This window comes from Arctopsyche grandis, chromosome 13, assembly GCF_051622035.1.
Source record: "Arctopsyche grandis isolate Sample6627 chromosome 13, ASM5162203v2, whole genome shotgun sequence".
In the NCBI taxonomy this organism is placed as follows: Eukaryota; Metazoa; Arthropoda; class Insecta; order Trichoptera; family Hydropsychidae; genus Arctopsyche; species Arctopsyche grandis.
This window is the reverse complement of record NC_135367.1, coordinates 15,197,585-15,223,828: the sequence shown is the minus strand read 5'-3', so window position 1 is coordinate 15,223,828 and position 26,244 is coordinate 15,197,585. Positions and strand designations below refer to the sequence as shown.

General features: G+C 33.0%; 2 protein-coding genes across 2 annotated transcripts in view; one reads left to right on the top strand and one right to left on the bottom strand.

Annotated features, from left to right (window-relative positions):
- LOC143920789 (uncharacterized) overlaps positions 1-26,244 on the bottom strand; it is a 228,593-nt gene that overhangs the window by 92,487 nt on the left and 109,862 nt on the right. The window lies entirely within an intron of this gene.
- Positions 1-26,244, top strand: part of LOC143921295 (protein cortex-like) — a 201,751-nt gene that overhangs the window by 67,947 nt on the left and 107,560 nt on the right. The window lies entirely within an intron of this gene.

Here is a 26,244-nt window from a genome sequence, read left to right as displayed (position 1 = left end):
AAGGTTTAGGTTATAATTTAATCCAAATGAATTGTGGAAATTCCTCAGCTCGGTAGCAGATCAAAAAAAAAAAAAAAAACCAACAGTTTTCATACAGGCGTATTTAGATACACATAAACGGCGTACATTCCGACGCATAGATCAGCTTCTGACAACGCGTTTTTGTGAAAACCACTTCATCATTAGACTACACCGAGACCCGATGCATCCTCGTGTTGATTTATGTAGGAATTGCATCCGCGATGCGTTGCACATGCTTTTGAATTAAAGAGTGGGAACGTTTCGAGTGCTTTCGAGCGTGGTTTACCTCAACGAAAGCTGTATGAGTGTAATTATTTCATATAAATAATATGTAAAATATAGTTAAATATAATATATTGCACAAAAAAAGCGATACAACTTTGCAACAAAATAATTGTCTCTTCCGGTCGATCGATTTGAGTCAAATTTTCACCATCGCTTCTGGACATGCCGAATACCTCTTTAATTGCAAAAAAATGTGCAAATTCGACGTCAAAATTTCCCACAAAAAAAGCGATCGACATGAAAGTTATGCGATATACTTACATATCTGATGGTTGTGCGCACATCAATGAAACGAAATGACATTCTTCGAGTCACTGTATACATATATGTACTTTCGCATCCGATTCTGAGAAAATTTTGCAAAAAGTTGACAGGTACGATCATAACACTTATGAGATCCTTCGAATGATTGAACGACATCGATGCTCAATGTCGTCGGCAGTAAAAATAACCGAGTCGCCTTAACGATAACTACCCAGAAATTGTTTCGCTTTTTTTCTCATTTTATTTCATCCGCCTGAGATATTATACATACATACATATATGCGTATCTGCTCCATAAAAATGTACGAATTAATTCTCAATAAAGTTCGTTTCAACTGTTAAACAATGATAATATGTCACCTCGTTACGTACTTTGAGCGAGACTCGTTCGATTTACACATGTTATTGCTTTTTTTCCGTATTGATACATATAAAATAATTTTCCGACTCGTAACGTTCTCACATGTGTAATGCATTTCAAGTGAATGTATTCCGAATTCACATAGTGATATTACAAAATTCAAATTGTGCTATGAAAGGTGTTTGCATCAATTTTACGGACTTCGACCACGCGCGGTTCCGATTTGATTTTCGTGTTAAGCGTTCGCGATGATTGTGGTGATTAAATACAGTATAAATAAAGGTAGCGATGTTTGAAAAATTCAAATTCGAAACCAATTAAGTCGTTGGAGATACACAAAATATAATGGCAAGTCATCGTTTTCGTACACGTCAAGATTCATTCTTGTGATTAAAATTTTTAATTGTTACCGTTTCGTTTCTTTTACTTTAAATTGCATTATGTGGATATGTTTTTTTTTGTTTGTAGGAGAATAATTAAGCAGGAAGGGCTCGTTCACACAAATGAATCAAAATTATGCAAGTCTTACTTTATGTATATGAATATTCTGAATAAAATTTAATGCCTCCGAAGAAAAATCAAGTCATTTTTCTTCAAAATATCTACTACTTAATAATAATGCATATTTTTAAAAATTTGGTTCGCCTTTGAGCATTTTAATCAATTTAACATATACATTGAAAAACACAACACCTAACAATTAAATTAACGATTTCAATTATTTATATTTCCGTTCACATACATCGATACAGACGTTAAAATATTTCGCACCTCCCAACGACGGAAACGATTAGCAATGTGTGCGAATTTTGCTACATAATCGCTCGCTTTTTAATGGGTCTTGTTAATTAGTTCGGAGTTTAAACCTTACAATTAAATTTCATCAAAGAGACAATATATCGAAGTACATACTATATCTATAGCTATGTATATGATCGAACTACACGTCCCGTTTTCATATGATATCACATCCCATCATAAAGAAGCTTTTGCGCGGTCAAGCACACCTGGGCGTGGCCGATTGTTGGACGGGTGTCGGCCATTGTATTCGTCGAATGTCGTATAATTGATGTATGTATACCATCACGCCACTATCCTATTCCATCTAAAAATACATATGTATCTATACAGATGTAAGTAAATAAGAACGTTTTGACTTTTTCTGTTCCGATGATTAATAAGCACAACATACTAATAGATGGCAATGTTTTATTATGCCGTCAATTTGCGTTATGAATTATTTTAATCCAAGTGGAGAAAGCCTATCGACTGTAATCTTTCATACATACATATGTATCATAAGCATCGTCATTTACAACCATTCGCTGCTGGATGAAAGCCTCTCCAACACATTTCAATTTGCCTCTGTTTTGCGCAACTCTCATCCATCTTACCCCACACATTTTTATAATTTCATCTACCCATCTTTCTTGAACTTCTTTTCACCCTTTTAAAATCTTTCGGGTACCATTCTAGCACTTATTTTGTCCACCTTTCGTCCGTCCATGATTCTAGCTACGTGACCAGCCCATTGCCATTTTAATCTCTTCACTCTTTCCACTATATCCACTACCTTCGTCATAGTACTTCTCAACCACGTATTCCGTTTCCTATATGTATCTACTCGTTATGCTGAGCATTAAAAATGTGTAAGAAAGCATGAAAAATACATGAAAAAGTTTGACAGATGTTATTTACTTATAGATAGACGAAGAAATTATGAAAACTTTATAAATTGTTTGTGAAAACATTAATTACGAACTTTGAAATTGTTCTTCTTGTTCGATCACAATAAAAAAAGAGTTTCATTTTATTATTAGAAGACCTTCAAATTTAGCAATAAAGCTACTAAATTATTATTAATGGATCGACTGTATATTATCTGCCTTGAATTGAATTGACCGAGGCAAATCCGCAAAGCATCCTATGTATTATATACATAGATATATTATAAATGGATTCGAATGCATTTTATACACATCATATTTCACTTTTGAACTAATTCCCGAAACGCCTCACCTCCCACATCCTGCACCGGCTAAATTCTACTGAGAAAAGAATCGAATCATAAACGATTAAATGAGTCTATAAATATTGCGTTAACAGCGTCTAAACACACGCTCTAGAGACGAACGGCAATTGAAGCGCGCTATCGGGAGTGATACGAAATGTCCAGTTAAACGCTTCCGCTTCTTCTTGCAGATTTACGAACCCAGTTTAAAGGCTTGCCAGGTAGATTTACCTGCCAAGTACTAGCCAGTAGTACCTACGACGTTTAGGTGTTGGTCATCGTCTGCATTCCGGTCTGCGGCTGCATTAATTAACGTTAATTAAACGTCAAGCTTGTATCGTCACTATATCATAACAGCATCTCCAAATTTGCAATAACTCACATTACGGTAAGGGAACTACTGTATAGCGAGAGTTACAGGGAAAATTAACTAAAATTGGATAGGGACATATAATAGATTTTTTTCTTTAAAAAATAAATTTTGATGCACTTCTATGCATGACAATATACGAAAGCAATTACAGACTTATACGTTTTGACAGCAAAAAAAAATTGGAAAATGTTCAATTATTAAGTCGGATAAAATTGGAACAGTCTGATCAAAGATTGTTAGTAAAAATATATAGAAATTATTATGTGTTGTGTTATTGAGAAAAACAAAAAATAGTCATAAATTGTGATTATTAAAATCGTTTTTTTTTTCCGGATTTAGATTTAAAAATACATGTGCATATTAATAATAGATATTAAATACGTCTAATAACAAAGATATATAATTATTTTGTTAATAAAAAATGCTATTGATTTTCTAAATACTAAATTTATTAATTACTGATAAATAAGTGCACTGTATGTATCTGATGAATGGGAACTGGAAATTAAACAATTACTTGCATTCAGAATAATCAGAAAAATAAAAGGTTAAAAAAATGGAACCATGGAAGAAAAATCTAAAAAATTAGTCCCAAGAGCTATGGGATAAGATTAATAGCATTTAGAATTTCGAAGAATCGCTTTCGAAGAAATTTCCAGTTACGACTATTATGTATGTGAAGTAAGAAGTTCTTTTTCGTGGTATCTTTTCGCATCTCTCCGGTCTGGTCTGTGTTACTTTATTATTCTCCGACAATCGATCAATCGATAACGTCACTCTGGAGTGCGGCGCGGCCATACCGCTCTTTGCTTTCGTAACAAATGCGGACGTCGGTCTTCCAAAAAAACGATGATCCCTCGACAGTTTGCAATTCGACGGTCGAGGTGGTATGCGAATGGTATGTGCTATCGACTCCAATCGCGTTTGTTTCAGTTTTGTAACATCCTTCGAGGGAGAGATCTCTAAATCTGTTATGTAAGTTAATTTCACTAGCACTCATGGAATTATCTCTAGACATTTTTAAGTGCGGATTTTTGATAAACAAGCGGCGAAAGACAACACAACCCATAAGCTATGCAATCACATACAGTTACTTAGAGAAATAATACGTATATGTACATACATACATATATTATACCTTTAAAGACATACATACATAGTATCTATGTAGTGTATACATAAGTGGCCGAAGATATTATGTATATCAAATCTACATATATAAAACACACCAATCGCGAAAGCGTTAATTAAAACAGCATATAGGAACGTACTAACTAATTGATATACCCCGACCGTTAAGCGTCGCAGATTTAATAAGATTTCCAGCCGGCCCTCGATTTAACCAGCCCTGATCTGCTTCTGCCTTTTTATTTTTCTTCTATATACTTCTATGTCGTTATGTTTTACGACGTTATAATATCGAATGCTTCGACTACGTGCTGCAACTCTAGTACACAAAATAGCGATACGTAAAGCCGTAAAGTGTACGGAGTTAATACGTTATATCTATGTATTTCTAAGCTTTAAAGTGGATACGTTACGTATAACGAGCACCTCTGCCAGCGAAAAGCGTTAAATATATCTCATTGTAAATACTTGAATCGGTACTTGGAAACGTTCTAAGTATCTGTAAGTTATTGGGTGGCTCGGTATTGTAATTATTTTAAGACTGCTTAATGATTTTGCAGTGTTTTTGCACACACTTAACTATCATACATATGTATATAGTGGATGATAAAAATTAACATAAATAATATATATATATTTGGTCAAGTGATTTTTGAAGAGATTCAAGTGGCAATGGGTGGGTCACGTAGCCAGAAGAATGGATGAAAGGTGGACAAATTGCTAGAATTATAGCCAGATAATGTAAAAGGGTAAAAAGAAGGCTGCAAGGAAGATAGGTGGATGAAATTAGAAAATATGTGGGGTGAGATGGATGATAGTTGCGCAAAACAGATACAAATTGAAGCGTGTTGGATAGACTTTCATCCAGCAGTGAATGTTGAATGGTTGTAAATGATTATTTTTATAACTACGTATTTTTAAACCTAATACACATATTTTTTACAATATTTTCTATAAATCAATTCAACAGTCAATATATTCTTATTTACCAATACACTTTTGTATTGAATTTTTATAACGTAATTGCCAATTAAATTTTATTTTATTTATGTGACTAAAAAATGTACCTTGTCAATTGAAAAGATCGTACTCACATACTTAACATTCGAAGAAGAGAGAGAAAATGTGACGTTATTTTTATTTAATTGGCATTTAACATTTGAAAATGAATTATGTGGATCGAAGCGTTTTCATAACAAGAAAATAAGATGAGTAATAACAATAAAAAAAAAACCGATGAGATGACGTGACGTCCACACAGAATCAATTAGATTTATCATTACGAAAAATAATAAGCGAACGCCGACAGAATTTCAATTGGACGAACAGCGTAGGTGTGTATACTCTCAATATATTACACGTATGTAATATCATCATATTATTCACTTCCGGCTTACACTTATCCGACGATCGACGGTCTTGTTTCATCTGCATATTGAAAACAAGCGGCGTCGGTGTTAATCGAAGGCGATAACCGACAATTAAACATCATAAAATATTACGTATTTCATCCACGGCCACAGGTGATTGAAAAAAATTGTATTAAACCAGACTTGCACACATGTGAAGTATGATAATTAGCACATGCACCGCCGCGGCCAATTAGTGATAAAATTCATTTAATAATTCGGCAACGTCCGATGCGGTCCTGTGACCACGCGCCTATGTGTATATTCACATGCATTCACATTATGTATGCATTTTTCAAAATATTGTTAAAATTTGTTAATGTAAGTTATTATTGCACTATTTCTGTACAAACCAGTATACACACGTACAAATTTATATGAATGTTTTAAGTTAAGAAAAATTCCAGTTTAGAGTCTAAGTTTTAATTTTTTTATTTGAGAAAAGCGGCATAGCCAATGGACCCAATTTTATATTTTCCCATGATGACATTTTCGGGTTGCCCCTGAGCGACATTTATGGTATTAAACTTGTACATATATAAATTTTGAAATCATTTTCAATTAGTGGTGACGCATGATGGTTTTTGCCAATTTGGTGAAGCACCGTTTCAACAATAATATCAGATAAATTGACACTCTCTGATAGGAAACGATCAACTTGCAGTCACATATATCGGAAGTCTGGCAAGCAACACCGGGTTACGGTTTGAACCCATGACCCCTCAGTTGCATTACACGCTAACCACTGAGATATGTTGCTGGTATTGATATATGTAGTTACTCAGCTTAGTTAAAAAATTATGGATAGCTTGACATAAAAGCAATTTGAAGACGATTTCAGTTAACTCTTTCTTTTACCGTTCTTATCTTTTCCACTATCCGGATAAATTAATTTCATTAATTACTATGAATAGCAACAAATTATTACGTCATTATACTACTTTATAAACAAAAGCGATCAATATAGATAAACAAATGTTACGTTCTCTTTATTATATTATTTTAATTTTAAGTTAGGACCATTGTGGCATTATAGGAGTCCCTAATGCGCCACAATGTTCGAAAAATAATTATAAAACTAGCACTACAGTTTTTCACATATCTCTCAACGTATTGTTTGTTGTTTTTAATTACGTTTTAATTATCCGTTGAAAATATAACGATTTGATTATACGGTACGAACGCGATCAATAAAATTCACTTACAACTTTTGTAAACAAAGCGTTATAATTAATACACAAACTAACAATACCAAAGGCTTATAAATTCAGGTAAACGAAACAAAAAATTAATTTCATATTTAGAAATTTTTCATAACTTGATTCACACATATTCATCAATTTAAATACTTTTTAACACGTGCCAAACGTTGAGAACCGTTACACCTACTTAGTTACGAGCTAGCATCGATCATCCGAACATTCGAACATTCGACGAAAAGCGATCAATCCATCACAGATCGAGCTTTTATGCATGCGAAATTGCTTCTTTAACCACTTAAATACCTACAAACTATAGCGATCGACTCTCTGGGTAGGTATTACACGTAGAGATACATAGATAAATATAAATTATTATTCCCAGAATCGATAACGGTTTAATAATAATAATACGACGACAACGACGGCTAACAGAAAAAAAAAATAAAAGCCGAAAACAAGCTTCTTTAGCAGGTTGTGTGTCCTCAGAGAGTGTAATTATTTTCGTGGTCCGGTCATCGTCCGTCGCAAATCCCACGCTCGACACATATATCTAGTCGGCCATAAACAGTGTTTAAATTAATTTTAATTATCGTACAAGATACCGATCGCGTGCTTTGAAGACCGAATGCAAATATATATGTAGATGTACATACATATATTATATAAATAAATAATGTCCCGAAGCGTTGACGAGACTTGTGCGTGCGCGGTCGTCTCGGTATTGAATGATACATTATATTATACATCTGTGTGCAAGTAAGTATCCATCTTGTGGGATCATCTATGTATGTATTTACTATCCATCGTTGTCCTGACGCGCACGACGCATCGTTCACTCAAGAATCATGTTCTGGACTTGAGCATGTCAACGTGTGCTCGAATATGTGCGTGTGCGGTGACATGTCAATCCCGTTTCGAGCTCAGCGAGTAATCCCATGCTTCACTCTTGACTATGTAAGATGGATTTTTACTCTATTTAAAATGTATTCGACAGTTCAAAATGAATAAATAGTAAATTTATGCATGATTTTCAATATTAAAATTAAACTAATAGTGACCTATCACTACCTTTTGTGTACAGGAGTACGTAGCATACAATTTATCATATAACAAATTCTATAATACGCAAAATTTAAATTGCCGTATATTTCTTGTTGCTTTAGCCAACTCGTTATGTATAATATTTTCATGAATGAATTTTTTATATTTTAAATGGTTTAACGGTAATATTTCAGGCAGGCAATTTTTCACACATTTTAAAAATATAAATAATATTATATATGTATATTTGTTGTCAACGGAAGTATTAAATATTCAATTATAATGCATTACAAACGGGTATATTGAGATTTTATTAAAGCGATATTTGTAAACATAGGATGAATTCAAGACGCTAAACGATATATAATAATAATAATTATTATTTTTAGTTGTTTGTGTATATATATGTTTTGTTTTTGTTATGTCTAATTTATTATTTTGTTTCTTGTCTTTTCTGTTATATTTTTGACCATTGTGGTGCATTAGGAATTCCTGTAATGCTACAACGGTCCAAACTTAAATAAATAAATAAATAAATAAATATACATAGTAACCTGTCGATTGCAATTTATCAGTAAATTATACACATTACATATGTTGTAAATCGTAAATACAATTTTTTTCAACATACATACATACATACATACATACATAAGATTGAATGATTGAAATATTAATTATTTAAATATACGTAACATTTGTTGTAATATTAATAAAATTCAACGCGTTGGAAGATTAAATTTACAAGTTAATTTGATCTTCAGACATACATACATACATAGAACACATTTAATAAATAAAACAACAAGATACACAGAATCGTTCGCGACACGTGTTTTTAACAAGCTTCACTCTGTTAGTTCAGTGACATTCCTGTTCGTCAAAAAATTATGGTCTGATTTTGAACCACTTCCACTCTTCATGGCGCTTTGATATTTTTCCGACATACGGGAGTTAGCTAACATTGAAGTAAGTTTAATGTCTCTGACATGAAGCTAGAAGAGTTTCATCATTAACCAACTCATTAAAAATTAGATTGAAATCTTGTGTCAGATTGAAGCGATGACAGCTAGCCATCCAAACACGTCTTTCTATCACCCCGTCACGACTCACAGGATAAACAGTTAAACATTTATAACAGTAACTTTTTACACTCTCATTTACTCTCACCTCATATGAACTTTATACTTTTTTTTAGATAATTTTGCAAATGCAAAAAAAAACAACACTGGCATGCTTAGTCTGTGCCGTTGCGATCTTCACAAGATTCCCATATTTGAATAAATGTAAGAGAAAATTGTCGAAATAATAAGATAGTACGAATTAGCAATGACCTGAAGAGATCCCTTTCCCAGCTGGAAACCACGAGCATGTCCATGCTCCGATTCAGTGCATTTGCGTCTTTAAGGTTAACATTTTATTTTCTGGAAAAAATCGACGTGTTTATATCTGACAGTGTTCTAAAGAATTTCAATATTCTATTTTTGTTGGTTAAGAATTTTAATTAAAATTCATAATAATACATTAAACAACGTGAATAATCTCATTTAAAACTAGGGGGGGGGGATGGCTGCCCAGCCCAGCCCCCCCAAATGCCGCCCCTGTTTCTATTGCCAACCACGTTTTTATGCTCTCTTGCTTTGTACGGTAATGAAGAAATTTATTGTTATTTTAAAAGCACCAAGCCAATGCCGAAGTCTAATTATCGACTTCTTAATGAAATCGTTGCTGCCGAGACTGAATGTGATATTTTCCACCTTAGTGAGCGTAAATTGTCGGAAATTACTCTTACCCATTTATCTGGTAGTCTGCGCTCATCATTGTTTTCATGATTGATTGTGATTTATGAGTGAAATTTTGATTAACTCTCTTCCATTTGGGCCTTACAGGGATGTTTTGTATTTGTAGTTGTTTCTTACATATTTATTGAAACTGGCTGTAGGTGCAAGGCATTCCTTATGCTATATTTTATTTGATATTTTTACTTTATCTGTAATTATTAAATGCTATTTTTTATGTTTATGTATGGATGTATTTATGTTTATGTTTAATTGTTATTTTGTTTTTTTTTGTGTTATATTTAGAGATCATTGTGGCGCTTTAGGAATTCCTGTTATGCCACAATGGTCTGTTTAGAATAAATAAATAAATAAATGACACTGGTGTTTCCAAGAACGCCCAAAAACCCCCGCAAAAGACCAAATCCTAGGTAAACTTCTGATTTTGACATATTTGCAACAAAATATAATTTGCAAACGAGGGATGATTTGTCGCTGATAGTGAAATCAAACTTTGACGCCCAACAAACCCAAGCTATCAACTATGTATATATGTATGTATGTATGTAGTAGGTACACTAACTACACCATGATCAAAAGATGCAAACTAGATGACTGTGCAACTAAGCACCGCAACGACAGTCCATACAATGTAAACCCACCCAAAGTCGAGACACTGACTATGGATTGGGGGAGTGAGAGGGGGATTACCTTACCAGCCCGAGCGCGGCGGCAGAGTCAGAGAGCCAGAGAGGCAGAAGTGAGCAAGCAACCACCCAGGCGAGGCGATTCAGTGTGAGGGCGGCCAGTAAAATAAATCTTGTTGCCTTAATGGGCGGCCGCGGCGGTAGCACGGGCCACTCAATTAAGAGGTAAACGCGAGGAATGCCGCCGCTTTCGACGCATATTTCAACCACTGCCATGCCGCAACTAAATAATTCACTGGCCGACCCGTGAGTTACCGACACTACATCCACGTCCACATCCACACACCGAGTACTACACCACACGTCTGGGTTACATCTCTATAAACGGTTCGGTACACTGAACCATTTAAAAAATTGCACGCCGATAGAAATGTCCCATTGCAGTGTGTCCATTTGCGATGCCACCAATCCACGACCTCTCATGTGATTATATATGTATTAAATTATAATACACAATATTGTTTGATGGTAAACAGTTCGATCGAAATATTGCGATTAAGATTTTCATGAGATTCAGGCAGATCATCTAAAGGCGCAGTTTCATTTCTAACAGCACGACGTCGTATCGCGCTATATATGTACATATATGTATATTCGTACATATGTACAAAAAGGTTATTTTTATTTATTCAAATACATTGGGCTTATCTGTTGGGCCTCCCTGTGTATATTTATGTTTAAATAAATAAAGATGTTTTATTTTATTTAGCATAAATATACATATGTACACAGGGGGGCCTAACAGGTAAACCCAATGTGCCTTCCTGGCCAATTAAAAAAAAAAATCTTGTACTGTTCCATTTTTAAATTATATACATTCAAAGGATATGACATTCAATGCTATAATATTGTGCTGAAATTCCATACTTCCTGAACATCTACCACGATGAAAAAATAAATGTTCCAAAGAACGAGGGAAAGAGCGCGATTTGATTTTGTGTCGTTTATAGTGAAACTACACCTACCTTTTCTAACATTTATTGATAGTGATCATTCGAAATTTCTTTAGAGCAAATGACCGGCATAAATCTACATATACATACATACATATGTATGATTTCCATAACGGTTTTTTAAAATAAATTAAAATTGAATTGGGATTGAAAGCACTATTGTTTGATAATTAATTATCAAGAAATAATGTGTTTATATATAGGGTCATAAGAAACTTTTTGGTCGTATAAAGCAGCCCTTGATTAAATAGCTCGCTTTATCTTTTGATAGAGGAAGCAGATTTACGTCATTATAGTTATTATTTAAAATAATCTATTATAATTTCACTTCATATACTGAAAGATAATAAACTGTATCTTCATTTAAAAAAAATATGTTATATGTACATACAATGTATTGAAAGGGTACAAAGGACAGTTACTAAAATATCTTCCGAACTTAAATCACTTTCCTATAATGATAGGTTGAAAATAATTAATCTCACCACACTGCAGACGAGAAGAATAAGAGGCGGTTTAATTGAAGTCCTTAAATATTTAATAATCATTACAATTGTTCTATGTCCAACCTCTTTATGTTTAATGACAACACTCCTCTTACATATGTATAGGTCACTTTCAGACTCTTAAGTTTGGAATGGTCTTCCCAATAATGTAGTAATTTCTGAAAACCTTAATATGTTTAAAAACAAGCTTGATGTATTTCTTAAACTTAAAGGGTTTTTATAATTCTTCTTTTCCTATATCTTCATTTCTTTCTATATTTTAATTTTCTTTTAGTTATCATTTTACCATTTTTTTTATCTCTTTGTATTTTCTTTTATTTCGTTATTTCTTTTTTTGTTTACTTGTTCCTCTCTTATTTTTAAGAGCTTTTATTATTTATTATTGTTTATTTACTAAAGAAACACATTATATTGCCATCATTATCTTATACTAGCAGGAGTAAAAAATATCGTTTCATGGTTTGATCCGGATAAATCGGACTGTGGGAAGATATATTAAATACGAGCTTACAGACAGAATTTCAATTTGATATGATTTCATAAATATATCGATAGATTGAAGAACACAACCGCCACTTATAATTGTATAATATTCGAGTGCGACAGCGACAGCATCACAAACAGCTCGCGATAACTGGTTACATTTTTCTTAATCGAAAAGTAAACATCGTAAATGGTTATATCGAGTGAATCTTTTTTTTCTATCGACATCGTACCTGCACAGCCATAATAAAATAAAATATTTTTATCGACGACTTATGTACAAAGCGTTTTCCACTAATAAAACCATCTAGAAGCCATTTTCAACTTACACGATAGATGTTTCGTTTAATTTTATCGTTTTTGGATGTCTAGATATTGAGAACGACGAAATGTTGACATTTAATAGCGTTCGCGTGGAAAAACTATGGCATTCTACATCAACAGCATTCTCTCGATCGACAAAATGAAACTTATCTATCATGTCCGAAATAAAAATGTAATGAAAAGTTGAAATGGAAAAAAAAAACACAGAATGATCGCGTAAATCAAACTACAGTATTACAGTTAAAACCGGAGTTTTCACCTTGAACTACCAAATATTTCGAACGATACGATTCGGTGGGCGTCGAACAAATCGACCGGGTTTATTTATCACGAAACTCGACCAGTAAATCTTACACACTGAATGAACTGTGGCCGAATAAAAAAAATATATAACAAGAACAAAAAACGCATATTGGTTATCCACCCTCAATTTATCGATTGCCGTTTCGTAATTGTATTCAGAGCTGGAGCTTCGAAAGCTCAGAACAAAAATATACTTAAAATTTAGGTACCTAAATCTATTATTCCAAACATTTTTTTTTAGTTACAATTAGCTTTTGTCATATTTAAAAAAAAATCCATTCTCTTTTCAAATAAATATATACATTTATGAATCGGTGACAAAAAAATTTATATAGTATTATAGTATGGACATTGTAGGAACAGTCGAAAAAGAAAAAAAATAAGTAGAAATTGTATGTCATAAATGTTGATCATTTGACTGATTCTATACAAATTATATTTATAGTATTCTATACAAATTTGAAATAAAAATATATAAAAATAAATAACAATCATATGTATATTTAATATGGTAATAAAACTTCACATCTTTATCGATCACACTGTTTTTATGTACATATGTATGTATGTATGTTTCGCGCTTACCCAGTCGTTGAAGTCTCTCACACGCGCGACTCGTTAACGTAATATCGGACTTGATTTTTCTATTATTATCATCGATCGACAAACTAGCATCGATACCATCACATAAAAGTAAAATAATAAAAAGCCCTATAAGAAAAGCCGACTCGTCACCGTATATCGAAACGGGAAAAATGACTACATCCAACCAGCAGCGATCGCGACAATGCAACAAGTAAGAAGCGACCCGAGAGAGTAAGTTAAGATTCAACCGGCGTCATTCGAAATGTATTACAGCAACGAGAGCGACACTTAATGAAATCCTTATAGGAAAAGCCACGCGGGAATGCAACCAACTGCAACTACTATAACAAACATAGCTATGTATGTATGTATGTATGTATATAACAGTATATACACTAGTCGCGTATAAATATTATAGCACTACCCTGTCGCAGAATACCTACTAGGATCCTTATCGAAAGTCTATTGCATCTCTCCGGCTTAATTCGGAGCATTTGAATCGTAATAAACGGCCAACGATCCGCGTCCACGTCGATAGTGAGATGTTGCCGGTGGTGGCATATCTCGGATAACTATGATTGGCACATGTATGGTAGCTGCTGCCTTCGATACTGGGTTTTGTTTCTTTTTTCGTTTGTTTTGTTTTTATTTTGTATTGACATTGTGCCGACTGTTGAAGAAGGAGTTAGTTGAAGGCGCGTTCGTTATAATACCGTCGTATTGTATGTATGCTCTCGACCGTTTATGATAAATGGCAATTATGCATTGCTCGAGTGAGGAGTTGCGGTTGTTATCGCGGCTGAAGAAAAAGCCCTTTTGCGGTGAAACAGCCCTTATTTAGTGGCGCTAATGGTAATTGGGGATGCATTCCACATATAAGATCGATAAGATCGACAGTGAATTAATTTCTTTTTAAATGGTCTGATTTCTATGTGTCTATTTGTGGGTTGATTCTAAAAGAGGCAATATCTATAAAAAATACGCGGTTCTAAGAAATCATGATAATAAAACTAGATTCGTATTTGCAACTTGAATACTATATAAATATATATATATATATATATATATATATATATATATATATATATATATATATATATATATATTTATATAGTATTCAAGTTGCAAATACGAATCTAGTTTTATTATCATGAGTTGTTGCTCTTATCTTTCATTACTAATCATTACTAAAATATATTACTAGTTCTATTACAAAACTTTGTCAATTTCAATACACATATTCATGAAAATTCTAATATTTATGACATGCGCCTTACATATCTATCTATACATATCAGTACAAGTACATATCTATAATCTAGTCCAATCAAAATCAACAGATATAATTATTGATAACATTAACTTTGTACACGATTTGAACATTAGTTTTAGTTCAAAGCAATTAGGCTAAATTGTCCAAAGTGATAGGCAATCATTTATAATAAATTTATACATATGTATATGAATCGAATTTATACATATCTACATATATAAATAAATTTAGTATATAAATTTGATTAAAACACGAAAAGCTTTTGCTAGAAATTCTTACTATCAAGACCAGAGATCTTCATATGTACTACTGAAGACTTCATATCGTACAAGAAATTTCAATATGTGCATATATGTATGTATGTACATACATATATGCATGTACACAGGCAAATAAATGTTAAGATGTGCCATACAATGGCAGTATCTACATATACATATGTATTCTACAGACCAATATATTTTTTTATATATATAAATACCATCACATAGCACTGTCGACCTTCAAGAGTATGTTCAGTATAAATTGGCATATTGCAACGTGAAAAAATCGACTTAAAGAATTTTTTAACAAAATAGTAACGGATTAGTAACGGAATGAAGGAAGCTATCTCGATCAATTGATCGAAAAAATCAACGCCATTTTTTTATAATATACTTTTATACAGTTCAAATCTACTTTTTGTCCAACGCCTTCTTTTTGTTATTTTTTTTATAGCACCGATAATTTTCCCGAGCACGTGTACGAGTACATTGACGCGTTTGATTTTCAGCAACGCAACAAAAATTTGCATAACTTAAACGACACGATTCGTTTTTTTTTTAATCTAATTCGCCTTATAATTTTCACATTGCGCCCATCGTCCAAATTAATCTTACTCAATGGCATTAGACTGTTTCTTTTTTATTTATTCGCCGTTTTGAACTTGACGTGCATTAACAAAACGACATCTAAAAATGTCAATCCGATACCGGTTTACAGCTCACGGAAAAGGTGACCCATTCAAACATTTAAGAAGCTTTGGAGGAGCGATTAGACAGGGCATTGGAATATAAATATACATACATACTACATACCCAGTTTCATTTTATTCGCGATGCACGAGTCGGTTATTAACCGAAAACTGGTCGGTAAGAGCGCGTTGAACCAGACCGTCATCGGTGGAAAAAAGATTACGCACCTCTGGAATTATTGATACGCGCCGATGATTGCAATATTACATATATATACATCTAGTAAATAGGTCCGAAGAGGCCTTCAGAGTCTGTATCTCTCTCTCTCGCGCGCCATTAATCAATTACGGCAAATTTTATACAGTGAAGTGTAAAATAAACGTATGCGAATGCGCTCGGCAGTAATTCATAAGTGCAGGTTTAATTAATTTCACTATGCAACCGGGTGCATCACGCACACACTCGACGGACACGCCAACGTTGCATTTGTGCCGAATGACGAATGCATTCGTGAATGACGCCAACGACCCGCCGCATTCACTACCTATACTTTATATTAAAAAAAACATCATACCGGAAGCTTGTATTTTGATGTGTCGTGGAACAAGATAAATGTGCACTTTGGTTAAAATCTATAGGTCAGCATGCGAAACTCAAATATTATAAAGAGATGATTTATTCACAGGATGGTGTTTATTTTGAATTTATATTGTTAAACTGTCTACATGTGAAAAATAATGCGATGAAAATATTATGTAACACATTGTGTTATACTATCAGCTTGCTAAGAAATGTGTTATTCATTTTTATTAAATTTATCACATGTAAAAAAGTTTGGGATTTTTTTAGTTCCTTTTTTGGTGAGAAAAAGAAGGCAATATCTCGAAATTTAAGGATTCTCTCAAATTTATGATTCTAATATAATATAGATATACCGTATGTCATACATATGTATATAATATATACTGACGATATGTACATATGTACATAGTTGGGAGATTTTTTTGTGCTTTCCTTCACCGTTCACGTTTTTACTTTTTAAAGCTTTTAAAATATAAAATAATAATAACAATTCGATAACCTTAATTACAGTTTAAGTTATTAAATAATTGTTGATTGGTGTTTTTTTACTACCAAACTAATGTTAGATTAGGCTAAGCTTACAATCATCCTTGACAATTTTGAACTAAAAATGTGACATGCAATTTTAATATTACTGAAACCCGCAACCTACCTAATTAAATACTTTAAATCAAGAGTGTACAAAATTTAGAAAATTATTGCAAGTAATCAACGAATAAATTAATCTAATCATATTAACAATATGAAAAAATAGATGATTTCAATTACAATAAAAAATATACTTTATGTATGTACAAATGTATATGCATACATATGTACACAGTGGCGGACTGGGACTGAAATCAGTGCATGCCAGGAGTCAAAGGGGGCCCACCCAGGGTTGAAAAAATTTGTCCCCCCCCCCCCCCCCATATAACAAAATTTTCTTCTTTCCATCACGTTAAAAATCAAGGGCAAAAAATAAATATAATTTTCAAAAATGAGAATAAACAAATTTAGGTACAAGAAAAATTACAAAAGCAAAATAGATCCATAAATTACATTGTATATTTCGTTTAAATCCTTGTCCTAGGTAAATAGAATGCATCATAAAAGAATGCGGCATAAAAGTGGCTTTTAATTTCGGTAGAAAACAATCAGGGACGTCATTTCTTGGGGGGGGGGGGGCATGCAAAGATTGATCAAATTGAATTTTTTTTCAAAAAAACTTTTTTAAATCGGAAAAAATATGAAAAAAAACAAGCTTATTTTTGAAAAAATTATTATGTAAAAAGCCAAAAAAGCGCCGCAGACGAAAATTTTTTTCCAAAAATCTTGACATGGTTAACAAAAATCGACCATCAAAATGTATCACTATATCAAAAAATATACGAACTTTCGGAAAAATAAACGATACACATCCGTTTTTGAGACAAAATAAAGTAAAGGGGACCTTTCTAACGATTCGCTCCATGGGATGAACAATTTCTAAGAATGTTACCCAAGGCATACCACTTAAAAACCAAAATATACTTGCTTCAAAATAATAAAATTTTTTCAAAGCACATAGCAGCGATTATTTTATTAGTTACCCAAAAGTAACATCCATAAGAAATAAACGCAGCATTCATAGTATCTCATTAATCATTAAATTCATAATATCTCATTTATCATTAAATTCATAATATCTCATTAATCATTAAATTCATAATATCTCATTAATCATTAAATTCATAATATTTTCTAAATTCACACTATTCCTTAATTTAGGGGGGCGAGTGCCCCCTAAATTAAGTGAAAACAAAAAATGCATAATATTTTCAATTAATGTTAATCGAAAATTAGGATTTTGGGGAGGGGGCCCCTATCCTATGTTTCTATATACATGGATTTGTCAAGATTAGGAATAGATTTTATATTCGGAAACTGTTTAAAATTGTAAATTTAAATCTTACTATATCGTCGAAGTATAATCAAATGTTATTTTGAAAGTATGTATGAAGTAAATTTTAATCGCTGGTTGATGATGAATCGTCCTATCAAAATTGTTTTAAACAATTCAGTTTATATTATTCACGGAAATTTGTTCATTCCCATTTTTATTTCAGTAGGTAGTTGTATATGCATAATCTTGAGGTTGGAAATGGGCCCGGTAAAAGGGGCCACGCAAATGTTGAAACTTACATTTCGAGCCTAATAAAAAAAGTTAACCGATCCTTGGGATGTTAAAGCAGGTATTAGTTGTTTGTGTATATCGTAAGAAATTTGTTTTGTTGAAATACCCAAACTCTAGGTCCCAAAGTGCAATATCCTATACATTTTTACACACGTGAAATAGTTAAAAAGTTATTTAATTTTACTGAGGGCCCATATTTTCTAACGGATAGTGGGGCCCACATGCCATCGGGCATGTACGCTTGTATGGCCAGTCCGCCACTGTATGTACATATGTACTGGAATATGAAACTACATTTATGTAATAACTACAATGCCGCTTTTTCACGCATTATAAACGCATAATGACTATTTGATTGATTTCGTTGAACTACGAGATTTCTTTATACATACAAAATAACACAAAACGACACTACCCTACGTGTAATATGCTAAAAAATAAATGAAAAATCCAACCATTTATTAATGAATTACATTATAGTAATATAATATTATGTGTATGTATATATGTACCAAGCCGACGAGACTAGTATAGAAAATGAGAGTTCATTGTAACATTCATGTAACAAGAGTTGATGATTCGCAAGGTATATAATATAAGAGATCCAATTAGTAAGTATAGAAAAATATTAAAATACTTTTTACATATTTGCTTAAATATCGTCACGATATTCCACGAATAATGATTTCATACATACACACAATCAAGATGGGACATGACATAAAATAATAAGATTAAAATCACGTCAGACAACTCAATGAGATTTAAGAAAGAGACGTATTCTCGCATTTGCATACTACACAGTACACAATATCGATTTCAAAAGGACACGACTACGCATACTATTTTATCGAAATTAATTCAGGACTCGATTGGCCTTTCATGTTTAATTCTCATCGTAAATATTGCTCGGCGAGGATGGCCGATTCGAAACAGACCGAACGAGATATAATTATTTTGTAATGCGATACAAGCGTGATTTAGTGGGTCGATAAAATCGCGCAGAATGCGCATAATAACCGTCCCGACACAATTTATTATAATATAACGGCGACTTAAGGTCGTTCTCCATTTTTTATTTTATTAACATTATTACGTATGGCATTCAGGGGTATCTACGAATGCGAATACTAATGACCACCCTTATTCTATTATCGAACATTGAAACCATATTTACCAATCGAATCGTACATGCAAATGCACTTTATTTTACCAATTTTTATTACGTGGATTATACCTTACTAACAGATTAAACATTTACGCTTAAAATTGTAAAAAACGATTGTAAACGAAAATGAAGGAAAAGGAATAATGTAAAAAAATATATAATTTTGAATTTGATCTCAAGGATACTCTTAAAAACAAATTAACTATATTTATTTAAACGCACAATAATTGTGATGTACATATGTATTATATACAAATTGACGGTGTTCCTCGTCAAACCTTAAATACGTATATGTATGTCCAGGTCGATAAATTCTTATCAGAGTTTGCCAATTTATCTGATTTCGTTGTTGAAACTGTTCCACCAAATCGGCAACCAATTTTGCTTCACACAAATTTAAGTTTATAGCGTCTCGAGTTTGATTTGTTGATTATTATATAAATATCTTAAAAGTTTATATAATTCTCGCAAAAAATTGCTGTATGTATATTGAATCTATCCATAGATATATCCATGATTCTGCGTAAATATAATTGTTTATCGATGTTTTTAATTGGCCAGGAAGGCGTATGTATAAAAATAAAATAGTATACAAACATACATATATGTAATATATAATTTCGAAAGAGACTTTGTATGCATGCTAGTATGTATGTATCTTTGGTTGGGAACTGTTTCTATGACGACGATTCGGATTTTTTCTCTTTTTTTTTCGATTCAAATAAATTTAATAAAAAAACAAATGAATATATACTATTTATATTACAAATACTGAGCGAAGCCGGGTAAAGCAACTAGTGTTTTATAAATACATATACAATACATATGTAACCGATAAAGCTTTTTGTGACGACTTTTATAACGAGCAAGTGAAAAGTAAATCTTCATAAAGAGGCTTTGATTTATTCATACTCTGCTATGTAATTTTCACCGTTTCGTTCCGCTCCTTAAAGAATCAATCATTTTGTAATACTTATGTACATACCATATTATAACTATACACATTTATCGAGTGTACCTGATATATACATACTAGTAACTATCTTTACATTTAGTTTAGAAATCTTGACGTTTAGTGGTCAGTAGCCTTACATATGTGTTTGGCCTTCCGCCACCCACTCGTGTTGTCGGATTTTAATTGTTTAAACGCCTATAACTTTATTTTTTTCACACTGACTTTCCACCACCAACTCGTGTTGTCAGATTTTAATTGTTTAAACGCCTATAACTTAATCATTTTCACACCATATCTTCTAAAATTTGCATGATAGGCTCTCATTATCTCTCATATATATTTTTACTTCACTAATAGTCGAGACAAACAAGATGTTATTAAGAAAGGTACACTACTTAGGATATTTCTGTTTGATTCACAAAAATGAAAGATTATAGTCACCACTTTAAGACACATAATTATAATTCAAAAATTAACAAAAAAAATATTTTTGTTCATGCCTAAACTCTCTGTTTCAAAAGTCGCGGCCCACCATTGATACGCCCATGAATAAAACTCCATGGAGAATGTTTTCACATACGGATTTGAGTACGAAAACGATTGGACTCCCCTGTTATTATAACATAATAAATAAGCAGGCATTCACCGGCGCTATTTATCATTTGACAGTGTGTGACGATTTTCGCGTGGCGTGTCCGTCGCTAATTTAACACGTCGAGCGCCGCCGTCCTCACGCGAAGAATCTCCTCCCGGCTCGGGAACGGTCAGCGGTCGATTTATCTGCGAGCCGGCGCGAATAATGTGCGCGCGGCGATTGCAAAAATGCGTGAAAATATCCGGACGCGGCGCATTCGTCGCGGCGACGACGGCTCTCGCTATTTTATTGGCGCACCCGCGGAGAGAAGACTCGTACGCTTATTAGGGTCCTGTCCCTTCTTCGTGTGGAATTCGCTCGCGTTCTTTCACTCGTCCGATGCGGTGGGAACGTGTTGAGGAGAGGCCGGAGCGGTGTTAGCGTGCCGTGCGACAGTTCCATCGGATGATCGTTTTTATTATTATTATGTTGTCGGATATCAGGCGAGCGTCTACTCGAGCACATACGTACATACGTTACTTATCAATTATAACTAACGATACTACGTTAATTGACGTTATACTTTTTTACTTTATCCATATGTACAATGTATTTACTTGTTATACTTTCATAAAAAGTTGTTTGGTTGGTTTTCTTGTACGGAAGTCAATCGTGGTAGTTAAAAATGTTAACTATGAGAAGAATTGAATCGTTCGAGCTCTGGTGTTATCGAAGAATGCTCCACATACCCTGGATTGAACGAATGACAAACGTCACTGTATTACCAGTAGCTTGGTCTAGTGGTGAGTGTTGAACTCTTTCGTGCATTATGTCACGGGTTCGATTCCCATTAGAGTCGTTGTTGGCCAAACCTTGGTTTGTCGAGGTCGATCGTTTCTTATCAGAATATGCCAATTTTTCTGATTTTCATTGAAACGGTTCCTGTAAAATTGGCTTTTCCTTCACAATTTTCCGTTGCAAACCATGAGTTATTGTTATATCTCAGGTTTCGCCAGATTTATCACCATATATGTCTCTTTGGTTGTTTATTGAATGTAAAAATTCGTATTGTTACTTGAAAAATGTTATTGAACGTATTTATACGATGTTTGTAATATCTGACCATAGTTGTCAGTTACTGTTTCGATTTACATGTGTATGTAATTGGCTGGGAAGGTGCATTGGGGTTTACCTGTCAGGCCTTCCTGGTATAATATAAATAAAAATAAAAATAAGAAATAAAATTACAAAAGATGAGAACAGAAATTGAACGCAGTTGAACGGTGAAAATTCGGCTACTTCAGATATTTCGTGAGAATACCGATGTTCCATCTATTGCAGACCATTGTACATAGAGGGACATCCTGGTTGTAGAACATAAAAGTTAAGACAACATCTAAAAAACCTAATTAAGAAATCAACAATAGTCTCCGTAAACTTTGATCATGAGTATGGCAAAGTGCTCAATCTGCCATAGCAAGAGGGGGGTGAAAAGGGAAAAATGATCAGAACAGTGTGGACAAATGGGACAGTGTGGACGATAGACGTCACCGTGAAGGAAGATGCAGTATTTTCCTACGTGTCTATTACTATTATTTTTCACCATGGTAATGGCGGATGTCATTTCCACTAATATTGATGACCAAACCGAACAAAATGTTAAAGTTTGAAAACGATCGGATTAGAACCCAAGCTTCGTCAGACGACAAAATCGATTCTGAACTAAGAAGAGGTTAGTAATAATAAAAACTAGACAGAAGTAGCCTCCGTGCAAAGAATATTTCACGCCGCAATAAGTCGGGAAGAAATCTAACAGATTATCTGAAATTAGAAAGAGGCTGATGCCTGAATCAGGTTTGCTTCTAAGAAGAAGTATCAATAGAATAAAGTTTTGTGATCATGAGAAAATTCGATCTCGAGATTTTGACAGTTTTTTTTTTACCAAAATACCACGACGGGTTGTAAATTTGTACGTCTTACATAGAAATTTATTTATATAAATTTGAAGTCATAATCAGACAATGGTGACAATAAAATATAGGTATGACTGTATGAGCCGATCGCCGAGAAAACGTTTTGAAAATCAAATCAAATAAATTGTTAAATTGGGAAACGATCAACTTGAATGTCACAAATATCCGAATCTGACAAGCAGCATCGCAGAAATACTTCTGTCATACTATACGAATTTGGAACCTCTCACACGCTAACCACTGTGCTTTGCTTACATAATTATGTATACCTAGAAATGTTTATTTTGAAAGTGGAGAGAAAAATAAGCGGGTTTCTATTAGTCCCCGAAGATGATCTGATTTACATAGTCAATAAGAATCGAAATCCAATGTTTGCATACTGTCGAGCTAAATGAAATTCGGAATACCTAAATACACATACTAGGTCGATACGTGGTTTTACTTTTTACTAATTTTACCAAACATATTAACTCATTTCAGTTGGAATAATTATAAATTTAACAGACGCTCTTTAAATAAATTAAATTTGTAGGTGTCTCATATCAAAAATATTAAATAAGTATATACAAATTGGTATGTGTATAATGTCTATATTAAACACATACGCTGCGTTTTTAATAAAACGTTATTCAATGGTCGTCAACACAGAGTTTAAGTTTTTAAATCCTCCAAACTTCATAATAAAAGTATTATTTTAAAGATTTAGTGAAACTTCCATTCATACATAGATATCATACCAGCATATCTTTATCCAAACCATCGATATACATACATATATTTATATGGTGTGACTTTTTGAATTTTTTTCCATAGCATTCCAAAATTATAATAATCAGAAAAGATTTCAAATCCTCAGATACTAAAATTCACTGTTTTCTTTGTCGCATAGCATACACACATACATACTTCTCAAATTGAATCCAAATAAGACATATATTTTTTATTACGTGAAAATATATTGAAATGTATATAAATTTTATACAAAATTGAATATATCAATCACAGTTTGAGAAATACTGATGTGATAATTGGTACGATAGAAAACAACTTCAAAGAAGCTGTGTTCCAATTTTCAATTTAAATTATAGCAGGTTTAAGAGTTATGTTTAATTTAAATTACCTACTATTTTACCGTTACTTTGCGAAAAATACGCGGACTCTCGTAGAGAGTTTTCGGATAGGTCAGGCATGTAAAAAAAAATGATATTATATAGATTTGAGTAAAAAAATAAATTAGTAAAGAGCTTATACGAATGGAGTTTTTTTTTGTTTGTAAACAAAAGGCAGTTTACAAAATACATACATACATAATTTTATCATTATATTAATTTAATAATTTGAATTATAGAAACTTAAATGCTATGTCAAACACTGTAAATACTGTACTATAGTTTTTGATTAGTTTGAAAATATTACTAAACATTAAATAAGACGCGTATTAGTTCTTTAATACGTTATATGTATATAACAAAAGGATTCATTAAACAAAAGTTTAATCAAAAACACTCGAACCGGAAGTAGTAGTTCATTCGCGTTTAATAACTCAACTCGCCGTGTAACAGACATTCCCATACACAATTAATCAATTTATCACTTTAAAAATCTCACTTATTTTCGTCGTAACACACTCGCCTACAAAACATTTCTACATTAAAAATATACAATAAATCATATTAATATTTAAAAAAAGTAATGATAATTAAACAACACACAAACCCGAAGCATCTAAAGGGCGAGTGAACAACATGCTTCAAATAAGGTAACGGTCGTAGTCTCCGTCAGATTAAGGCAAATTTCGTCTGAGAATATTAAATGGTTTTCATTCGGAAAAAATTTTACCAAACTGTTCATAGAAACATCCGAAGAAAATATCTGTATAATACATTGTATAACCCACTGCTGTGAAATTCAATTTGAAGTGTTTTATTTTGATTTCTTAAAACAAAGTGTTGGCATATTCATCAATACGGACAGACCGAATTTATTTATTACATATTACATTAAACTTAAAAATATTCCAAAATCTATAATACGCAACTGAAATCTGGACCATTTTTAAATAATCTTTTTTTCAGATCATTATTTCGAAAAATTTTCCGTTTCAAATTATTATCGATTATTCGAATTATATATTACTTATTGGATAGGCAGTTAAGAAACATGCAGGAGTTAAAGCTTTGATGTTTTAAATAAAAATTAAAAAAAAAACTTTTTATTGTTCTACATATGTACATGTATAATACTCACTGACTGGGATACGTATGTATGTATGTAAGTACATACATACATACGTATCTTATATCAATCGCAATCGATATTTTACGATAACAATATGAACCGTTTTGCGGAAAAGTGATTATTTGATCGATTTAATTGCTTCATTATTTATTGTGCGCAATGGGGAGGGCCACATACTGAACGGATGGAATTCCATTGGGGCAAAAGCTCATTATCACCTCTTAGATAGACGGTGAAAGACCCGTGCAATAAATCGCGGTCGTTGCACACGCCCACCTTCCCCCCCGCGATACCTGCCAACAATAATTAATTCCCCGATATCACAGGTAAGCAAGCGAGTAAAATTCCCGATGCAAAAATGGCCCGGCTCGGTTCGGACACGCCGAAAGATCTATTAGCGAGATATGTACGTACACTCGTGGGTATCTATCTGCTCGTACCAACCACTAGGCGTTGTCCGGGGTTGTCCGTAATTGAAAAATATCTTCACGCTCTCATTTTTGTACGGAATGAGATCTCTCTGGTAATGTCGATTCGCCGGCTAGATTCTAGTTTGACTGCCTAGTCTGTGTGAAATAGACAAATGGCCGACGTATATAACGCAGTAGAACGCGTGTATATGTATACGCGTGTGTGTGT